This window comes from Prunus avium, chromosome 4, assembly GCF_965620075.1.
Source record: "Prunus avium chromosome 4, drPruAviu1.hap1.1, whole genome shotgun sequence".
NCBI lineage: Eukaryota > Viridiplantae > Streptophyta > Magnoliopsida > Rosales > Rosaceae > Prunus > Prunus avium.
The window spans coordinates 6,725,731-6,735,760 of NC_142287.1; the positions used below are offsets into that span (position 1 = coordinate 6,725,731).

A 10,030-nucleotide genomic window follows, 5' to 3' on the forward strand; every position below is an offset into this window, starting at 1 on the left:
GTTAGACAACAAATGATCAAATTAGGGAATTAGGAACACAAGGTTAGGACCAAACACCATGGCCTAATCATACTTTAGCTAGAATCAATCTTTGAATATGAATTAGACTTGTTACTTGAATCTTTATAACCCAGAATTGAATTGTTATGGTGAATCGAATGCCCTAGTCTCCAAACCTGTGTTTTAACTTTCAAAACCACCCTTTGTTACTTTTGTTTACTTGCTTTCCGTTGCAATTTCAGTTTGTTCATTTCTTTCTATAATCACAAGCATTCTCACTTCAAAGTTCATTTTAATCTTGCTGCATTTGTTTTCAAACTCACTCTTGCTTTAAATTCTGTTTTAGATTTAACTTCCTAACTTCTTGAATTTGGTAATCTAAAGTACATAACTAATTTGAACTTCTCAGTCTTCGTGGGTACGACCTCGTACTTGTCTTGCTATACTACTAATTGCCCCGTACAATTGCGAGTTAACATATTATTAACAACAAATTTTGGCGCCGTTGCCGGGGACTGAACGAAAGTTCTTCCCTGGTTATGTGCCCAAGGTTACCCTATTCTTTTTAGTGTTTCTAATTAATCTAATTTTCTGTTTCAGGTAGTTTATGTCTAAAAATCCATTACTTGAACAAGTGAGGTCTTCGTTCCAACGTTCTAGATCTTTGAACGCAGGACCATCATTGCAACCCAGACGAGTGACCTCTGAAATTCAGAATCGTCTAGAAAGGGAGTTGTCAACTGCAAAAGAGCAAGCTCTTGCTACATTTACAAGTCTTGCTCTCCACACTGAACTTCCCGGTTCTTCACTTTCAAATTCGGAAGCAAGTTCAGACCAAGAAGAAGAAGAAATGATGGCTGCCATTGAGTTCATGGGAGAACTTGATATCCCAACAATTCCAGCATCTCCTTCAAGCATTTTGCTGCCCACTGTAGCTCGAAATTATGAGCTTAAATCTTCTCATCTTAATATGCTGCCTTCCTTTTATGGTTTACCTAATGAAGATCCATTGACTCATATAAAGGATATTTTTAATGTTGTGAGTTCTTTTCCCTTGACAGGTGTGACAGAAGATCAACTTCGAATGAGAGTGTTTCCATACACTTTAAAGGATAAGGCGAAGTATTGGTTGAATTCTTTGAAGCCTGGTTCACTCACTACATGGTCTGCCATTCAAAAGAAGTTCCTGGAAAAATACTTCTCCACGCAAAAGACCGACATGCTTAGGGAAAAGATCTTGTTATTTGCACAGCAAGATGATGAATCGTTTTGTGAAGCATGGGAGAAATTCAATGGGTTGCTCAACCAATGTCCTCATCATGGGATTCCATTGAAGCTTCAAATGCGTATGTTTTATAAAGGACTAACCCCTTCGAGTCATAATATAGTCACCAATTTTGCAGGTGGTTCTTTTAAAACCAAAACTCCAGAAGAAACGTACGAACTCTTTGAGGAGATAGCAATGGAGACCCAACATACGGATACAAGAGGTAAACGTGTTATTAGTGGTTCTAATGATGCTTCTAGTGTGCAGATTTCAAAACTGGAACAAAAGCTAGATGCTCTTCTTGCATTAAACTCAAGAAGCCTTCCGAAGGAAGTGTGTAGCATTTGTGAATCTCATGACCATGCTACCACAGCTTGTCCACTTGGGGCTGGATATCCAGAATTTGTGCAAGAGCAAGCTAAGTTGGTAAATTCCTACAACCAAGGTCCAAGAAATGATCCATACTCTCAAAGTTATAATCCAGGTTGGAGGAATCATCCAAACTTTTCATGGAGAAATACCCAGAATCAAGCAAATCCCCCTTCATTCCAAAGGCCACAACAATCATCATCATCATTGGAAGATATAGTGAAGCAGATGGCAATCAACCAATCCAATTTTCAGCAAACTACACAAGCTGCCATCTCCAAATTGGAAGTCCAATTAGGCCAAATAGCTGCTGAAATAACTCAAAGAGTGCCTGGGAAATGGCCAAGCCAAACTGAGATCAATCCAAAGAACCCAGAAGCCAAGGCCATTCATGTGCTCAGATCAGGTAAGATCATTGATAATAAAGATGATTCTAATCTTTCAAATGATGTTGTGATTGTAGAAGATAAAGACGAGGAGACCATGGCTACGGAAGGAGAACAACTCAAAACTTCTCAATCTGTTCCTAAGGCCAAATCAGATTCTCAGAAATCCGATCAATTCCAATTGCATAAAAGGGATGACAAATTTGTGCCACCACATCTTCAAGAAGATAGATACGTGCCACCCGCTCCATATGTTCCACAGATTCCATTTCCAGGCCGTCTTAAGAAAGCAAAGCAAGATAAGGCTTTTAAAGAGATTTATGATATTTTGAGTAAAGTTAATATCAATTTGCCTTTGCTTGATCTTATTGAACAGATTCCTGCATATGGAAAATTCATCAAGGACTTGAAAACTCACAAGCTCAATTTCGCTCCAAATGAAGGAGTAAAGCTCGACCAGAATGTAAGTGCTGTATTGCAAAGGAAGCTTCCACCAAAACTAGATGATCCTGGCAGCTTTGACATTCCCATTAACATTGGAGGCAAGAAGGTTGGAAGAGCCATGTTGGACTTGGGAGCAAGCATCAATGTTTTGCCATATTCAGTTTATCAAGAGCTTGGCTTAGAAGGGATGAAGAAGACTTCAATGCGACTTGAACTAGCTGATCATTCTATAAAATATCCAAAAGGTATTGTAGAAGATATTCTAGTTCAAGTTAATACACTAATTCTCCCTGCTGATTTTGTAGTGATGGACATGGAAGACAATCCAAATGGAGATCGTGTTGATCCCATTCTCCTAGGCAGACCATTCATGGCCACTGCAGACACAATCATCAAAGTGAAAGATAGCACCCTCTCCATGACTGTTTTGGGTGAAACTGTTGAATTTAAAATGCTTAATGCTCTATCTCAACCTTCTATCTCTCTTGATTCTTGCTTTTCAATTGATGTTGTGGATCATGAGGTTTCTTCCAAAATTTTGCAGAGAAAGTCTAATGATGCTCTAGAAGCTGTCTTAACACAAGAAGAGGAAGATCTTTGTGAACCGGAGTTCCAAGAAGTGGTGGCTGCCTTAGAAGTGTTTCCGCCATACCCACCATCCTTTAGGCCACCAATCGAGCCTCTTGGACCATCATCCACGAAATTGGAGCCATCCATTGTCATCCCACCAAAGCTAGAACTTAAACCTCTTCCCAATAATCTTAAATATACATATTTGGGTGCTAACGAAACTCTCCCTGTTATAATTGCTGCAGGTCTCTCCTCACATGAAGAAGAGAGCTTAATTAAAGTTCTAAAAGAGCATAAAACAGCCATTGGGTGGACCATAGCAGACATCAAAGGAATTAGTCCAAGCATGTGCATGCACCGGATTTTAATGGAAGAAGACAGCAAACCATCTCGTGATGCCCAAAGGAGGCTAAATCCCAACATGAAAGAGGTGGTTAGAGCTGAAGTTTTAAAGCTACTCGATGTAGGAATCATCTACCCAATTTCAGATTCTAAGTGGGTGAGCCCTGTGCAAGTTGTTCCAAAGAAGTCCGGAATCACCGTTGTGAAGAATGAGAAGAATGAGCTAGTTCCTACACGAACTGTCACTGGTTGGAGAGTTTGCATTGATTACAGGAAGTTGAACACATCCACTAGAAAAGATCATTTCCCCTTACCTTTTATTGATCAAATGCTTGAACGTTTATCTGGCCATGCTTACTATTGTTTTCTTGATGGTTTTTCAGGTTATAATCAAATTCCCATTGCTCCGGAAGACCAAGAGAAAACCACATTCACATGCCCATTTGGTACGTTTGCTTATAGAAGGATGCCATTCGGTTTGTGCAATGCCCCAGCAACTTTCCAAAGATGCATGATGTCAATCTTTTCAGATATGGTGGAACGATTCATTGAGGTATTTATGGATGATTTTTCAGTTTTTGGTTCCTCTTTTGATAATTGTCTTCACCACTTGTCTCTAGTGCTTAAAAGATGCCAGGAAACAAATCTGATTTTGAATTGGGAGAAGTGTCACTTCATGGTGAGACAAGGCATTGTGCTAGGCCATGTGATTTCAAGCAAGGGAATCGAAGTGGATAAAGCCAAGATCGATCTCATCTCAAATCTTCCACCCCCTACCTCTGTTAAAGGAATTAGAAGCTTTCTAGGTCATGCTGGATTCTATAGAAGGTTCATCAAAAATTTCTCAAGCATTACAAGGCCATTGTGTAATCTCCTTGCTAAGGATGCTGTTTTTGAGTTTAATGAAGCTTGCATGGAAGCTTTTTCTACCTTGAAGAGGGAGCTAACTTCAGCCCCTATTATCATAGCTCCGGATTGGTCTTTACCATTTGAAATAATGTGTGATGCCTCTGACTTTGCTATTGGTGCAGTTTTAGGTCAAAAGAAGAACAAGCTGCCCCATGTGATTCATTATGCTAGCCGGACCTTGAATGATGCTCAAATCAACTACTCCACAACAGAGAAGGAGTTGCTTGCTGTGGTTTTTGCTTTAGAAAAATTTCGTTCTTACCTTGTTGGTTCTAAAGTAATTGTTTATTCTGACCATGCAGCCCTTAGATACTTGCTCACTAAGAAGGATGCCAAACCACGCTTGATTAGATGGATTCTCTTGCTGCAAGAATTCGATTTGGAGATTCGAGATAAGAAGGGATGTGAGAATGTGGTAGCTGATCATTTGAGCAGAATTGTGGTTGAAGAAAAAGGAGGAGCTGTGCTACCCTTGAATGAGACTTTCCCTGATGAACAGCTAAGCTCAATGATTCATTATGGGCTTATAGGACTGCATATAAGACTCCCATTGGAATGAGCCCTTATCGTCTTGTGTTTGGGAAAGCTTGTCACCTGCCAATGGAGCTTGAACACAATGCTTTTTGGGCCATCAAGAAGTTAAATTTTGATCTAGACAAGGCAGGCCATGCAAGAAAGTTTCAGCTCAATGAATTGGAAGAAATTAGACATGAGTCTTATGAGAATGCAAAGCTTTACAAAGAACGAACCAAGAGTTACCATGACAGAAACATTCAACGGAAAGAGTTCTCCAAAGGTATGTCAGTTCTTTTGTTTAACTCACGTTTGCGTCTCTTTCCAGGAAAATTGAAGTCTAGATGGCAAGGCCCATTCACCGTGGTCAATGTTTCTCCCTATGGAGCTGTGGAGATTCAAAACCCTAAAGATGGCTCGACTTTCAAAGTAAATGGACAACGTTTAAAGCCATTCTATGAGGGAGTTTCAGCTGGCATCCAAACTGGCCATGTGGTAGATCAACTTCCCTTCGTACCATCAACTTTGCTGATTGCACAATGTCTTGCCAAGACAGTAACTAAGGCGCTTCTTGGGAGGCAACCCATGTGTTCAAGAAGAAGGTGCTTGGTAGCAATCGACCTAATCGCATCAAGGGGAAGCATTTCAATCCTTTCTCTTTACTTGTTTTGTTTTTATTTTTAAGTTTCTGTTCCTTTTTATAAATAAATAAATATAAAAATTAAAAAAAAATTAAAAAAAATTAAAAAAAAAAATTCATATAAGCTAACTTTTGGTAACCCCAGTGAGCACCTCCGTCAATACAGTGTCTAGGAGTTCTTTAGGCGACACCTTCGGTGTCTAAGAAGTTTGGGTTTTAAGCGGGACCATTGTGACCCCTCCAACCTTCCCGGATCCCCTGGCTGTGTTTTCTGAGGCCCTTAACTGGTCATCCATGAGTTGCTTATATATTCATATTTTTTTTTATTTTTTTTATTTTTTAAATTTTTCCTAAACCTTCTTCTAAACTTTTCCCTTTATCATTTGTTTGTTCTCAATCATCTTTTGTATGCTTTCACATTGAGGACAATGTTTAATTCAGGTCTGGGGGGAAGGTTTTCAAATTTCATTCATTTGTGTTTCAATTTTCGTTCATTTGTCACTAATTTTTTTTTTCTAAATGTCATACAATCGATGCTATGGAGCTGCCATTGAGGTTTTCATATCAGAATTTTGCACTTCACAAAGCTTTGGCTCTTAGAATTCTGGTGGCTAAAGTACCATGCTCAAATTCTTGAAGGAAAATAGTGGAGACTACCCTAGTGAGCTATATCGAGCCTAATTGCTTTCTTGAGAGGGTTTAAAGTGTTCTATTTCTCATCCATACTTATTTTCTTCAATTCACTCTAATTGATCTCATCATTTCATTTTGATCGAATACTAAGGATGATTCTCTTTTGCAGATATCATATGCTTGCTCTCATTCATGAATGAACTCATTGAAGTGATGCTAGGCTATGTGTGTATAACCATTCTTTATGCTTTCTTTTCACCCTACCCATATGTGTGTTCCATTAGCCCTCTTGAAGCCAAACACTCAAAGCCTTTTCTTTTATCACCCTCATCATTTTCCCTACCTTTGTATCTCAATCTGAGATACTTAACCTCTTGTAGCCATACCCTATAACTTAGAAATATACCAAGGTGTGCCAAGATAAAGTTTGATGCAAGGAAGTTGCTGCCGTGTACCTAAATGAAATTTGGTGTGAATCTGGGCAATGAAGTTAATGAAGATGCAGATCAAATCAACGAAGATGAAAGTGTTTCGATTTGATCTAAGTGTGAAAAATAAAGTCCATGCCAGGTGATACCATGAAGTTTGCTGCCATGCCAATCTAAATCAATGATGCCTTGCAGATTAATGAAGCATGCAACCTTGGTATGTTCTTAAGTTATTTGTTTTTCCTTCCAATTCTTCCATTTCCCCTAAACCTTAGCCTTTCATTACAACATTGTGAAAGACCTAGCTGATCTTTGAGGATGTATTCATGGGTGCTGGTAAGTATGTGTGTATCTCTATTCTTAGTATTTAATTCCTTTCATGAGATCTAACCAAATTTGTGCTTCTATTTCATACACTCACTTATGCTTTCTTGAGAGAATTAAAACATAGGTTCTGAGTGATTGAGTGTTATCTGTGAGAATTAGAGTCGAAGCATGTTCTCTATTCAAGGTTTGAGTGTGCTTGCTTTGAAACTGTGTGCCTTTGAGCTATAGCTTCCACTTGTACACACTGATTGATGACCTATCTTGGCAACTCTATGGTGTTGAAGGTATGACTAAAACTTTCTTTCATTTTCATTAGTTGATTTCAAAGTTGTTTTTCTAACCATTTTGTTTTGTAGAGTTAGAAAAACGTTTGTGGGTATCGTATCTGTTAAACCCTCAGGAGACACAACTCCTCCTACTAGGGATGCCTAGAGGTTTAAAGGCTTGTTGCATACGCTCAATGCAATCGAGTTACCTACGAAAGTGGTCTAGTTAACTTCTTGTTTTGTTTTTATCTTTGTTTCTCTTTTGTTTTGCTCGAGGACTAGCAAAATCTAAGTTTGGGGGTGTGTTAAGCTCATAATTTCATACATATACATGCCCAATTTACTTACTTCTTTTGCTTAGTTTCTTATAATTTTGAGTTATTTGCCTCCCTTTGTGTGTTTTGTAGGCCAAAAGAGCAAGAGAGCATAATTCATGCAATTCATGCATGTTAAGGCCTAATTTGGATGAAGAGAAGAAGAGCTTAAAGACAAACTCATTTTGGCTACAGCCCCCTGCCAGTCCAGTTCCGTAGGTCATGCTGACCTCAGGATGAGCTGGTTGGAAGCTTGGTCATGGTGAGCTAGGCATGAGCTATTGTAGCTGGTTGGAGGCTTGGTCATGGTGACATGAAGATGAGCTAGGGCTGCTGGTGGGATTTATTGCTGAAGTGCATCAACCAATTCAGATTTTATAATGCAAGTGTTGTATGCATTAGTGAAGTGCATCAACCAATTCATCTTTTATAATGCAAGTGTTGTATGCATTAGCCATATTGAATTCAGATTTATCACTCCCCTCTCCCTATAAATACCACATCCATTCCACATTCAAGACACAACAAATCCTGAGATTCACAACCCCCACAATTCACTCCAACCATCCTCAAACACTCTCACAATCCCAAACAATCCAACAATCACCAAAACAACTCTAGCAAACTTCTATTCCATTTCCCTACGAATTTCATCTTCCTTAGCCATCACCACTCACTCAAACTCATCCCAAATCACCTCCATATCCTTCATACATCTTTCTAGAAGTGGGGAAGCTCTTGGAGAAGCATTAGAAGTGGAGAAGCACTTGGAGAAGCCTTGGACACCACAAGAACTTCAGAAAAATGGTTTTTCTACTCTTATTGCATTCATTATGTTTTCTCATTTCTGTTCAAGTCTCTTTTCCATTATGAGTAGCTAAATCCATAACTAGGGCTTCGATGTAACCTAACATGAATATTCTGGGTTTATAAGTTTGGAGTTTCAAGTTTGATTCATGATTCCTGTTCTTATTCATTATGCTTATAAGTTAACATGCTTGTTTGAATGATTGATCACCATTAGAACTTGTTTGTTAACTATCTTGGTTTGAATTAAGAGTATACACCATGCTTTAATTCGAATTGAACTATGAATAGGAAGAGTATGTATGGACATTCGACAACAGGGATTAGATACATACTTGGTTGTTTAAAATGTTCTTCTATGCTTAATGGGTTCCTAATGCTTAATTTTAGGTTAGACAACAAATGATCAAATTAGGGAATTAGGAACACAAGGTTAGGACCAAACACCATGGCCTAATCATACTTTAGCTAGAATCAATCTTTGAATATGAATTAGACTTGTTACTTGAATCTTTATAACCCAGAATTGAATTGTTATGGTGAATCGAATGCCCTAGTCTCCAAACCTGTGTTTTAACTTTCAAAACCACCCTTTGTTACTTTTGTTTACATGCTTTCCGTTGCAATTTCAGTTTGTTCATTTCTTTCTATAATCACAAGCATTCTCACTTCAAAGTTCATTTTAATCTTGCTGCATTTGTTTTCAAACTCACTCTTGCTTTAAATTCTGTTTTAGATTTAACTTCCTAACTTCTTGAATTTGGTAATCTAAAGTACATAACTAATTTGAACTTCTCAGTCTTCGTGGGTACGACCTCGTACTTGTCTTGCTATACTACTAATTGCCCCGTACAATTGCGAGTTAACATATTATTAACAACATTGGTGTATTCCATACTTCTAGCGATTCGATTTCACTCAAAACTCACCATATGACTCCTCCCACCATATTATGATGTTGCCCAAGTTTTGGGCTCGATCCGAAATCAATAGGTGTTCCAAATTGGACAATTCAAGTTCAACGGCAGTTCGTTCCTAATTGGAGTGGTTGGTGTATTCCATACTTCTAACGATTGGATTTCACTCAAAACTCACCAAATGACTCCTCCCACCATATTATGATGTTGCCCAAGTTTTGGGCTCGATCCGAACTCAATAGGTGTGAGAAATTGGACAATTCAAGTTCAACGACAGTTCGTTCCTAATTGGAGTGGTTGGTGTATTCCATACTTCTAGCGATTGGATTTCACTCAAAACTCACCAAATGACTCCTCCCACCATATTATGATGTTGCCCAAGTTTTGGGCTCGATCCGAAATCAATAGGTGTTCCAAATTGGACAATTCAAGTTCAACGGCAGTTCGTTCCTAATTGGAGTGGTTGGTGTATTCCATACTTCTAGCGATCGGATTTCACTCAAAATTCACCAAATGACTCCTCCCACCATATTATGATGTTGCCCAAGTTTTGGGCTCGATCCAAAATCAATAGGTGTTCCAAATTGGACAATTCAAGTTCAACGGCAGTTCGTTCCTAATTGGGGTGGTTGGTGTATTCCATACTTCTAGCGATTGGATTTCACTCAAAACTCACCAAATGACTCCTCCCACCATATTATGATGTTGCCCAAGTTTTGGGCTCGATCAGAAATCAATAGGTGTTCCAAATTGGACAATTCAAGTTCAACGGCAGTTCGTTCCTAATTGGAGTGGTTGGTGTATTCCATACTTCTAACGATTGGATTTCACTCAAAACTCACCAAATGACTCCTCCCACCATATTATGATGTTGCCCAAGTTTTGGGCTCGATCCGAA

General features: G+C 38.8%; 1 non-coding gene across 1 annotated transcript; it reads right to left on the minus strand.

The window, feature by feature from the left end:
• Window positions 1-1,219: 1,219 nt before the first annotated feature.
• LOC148294732 (small nucleolar RNA R71) lies at window positions 1,220-1,326 on the minus strand. Its single transcript, XR_015835614.1, has one exon. It is a non-coding gene; the product is annotated as a small nucleolar RNA R71 (small nucleolar RNA).
• Window positions 1,327-10,030: the final 8,704 nt, after the last annotated feature.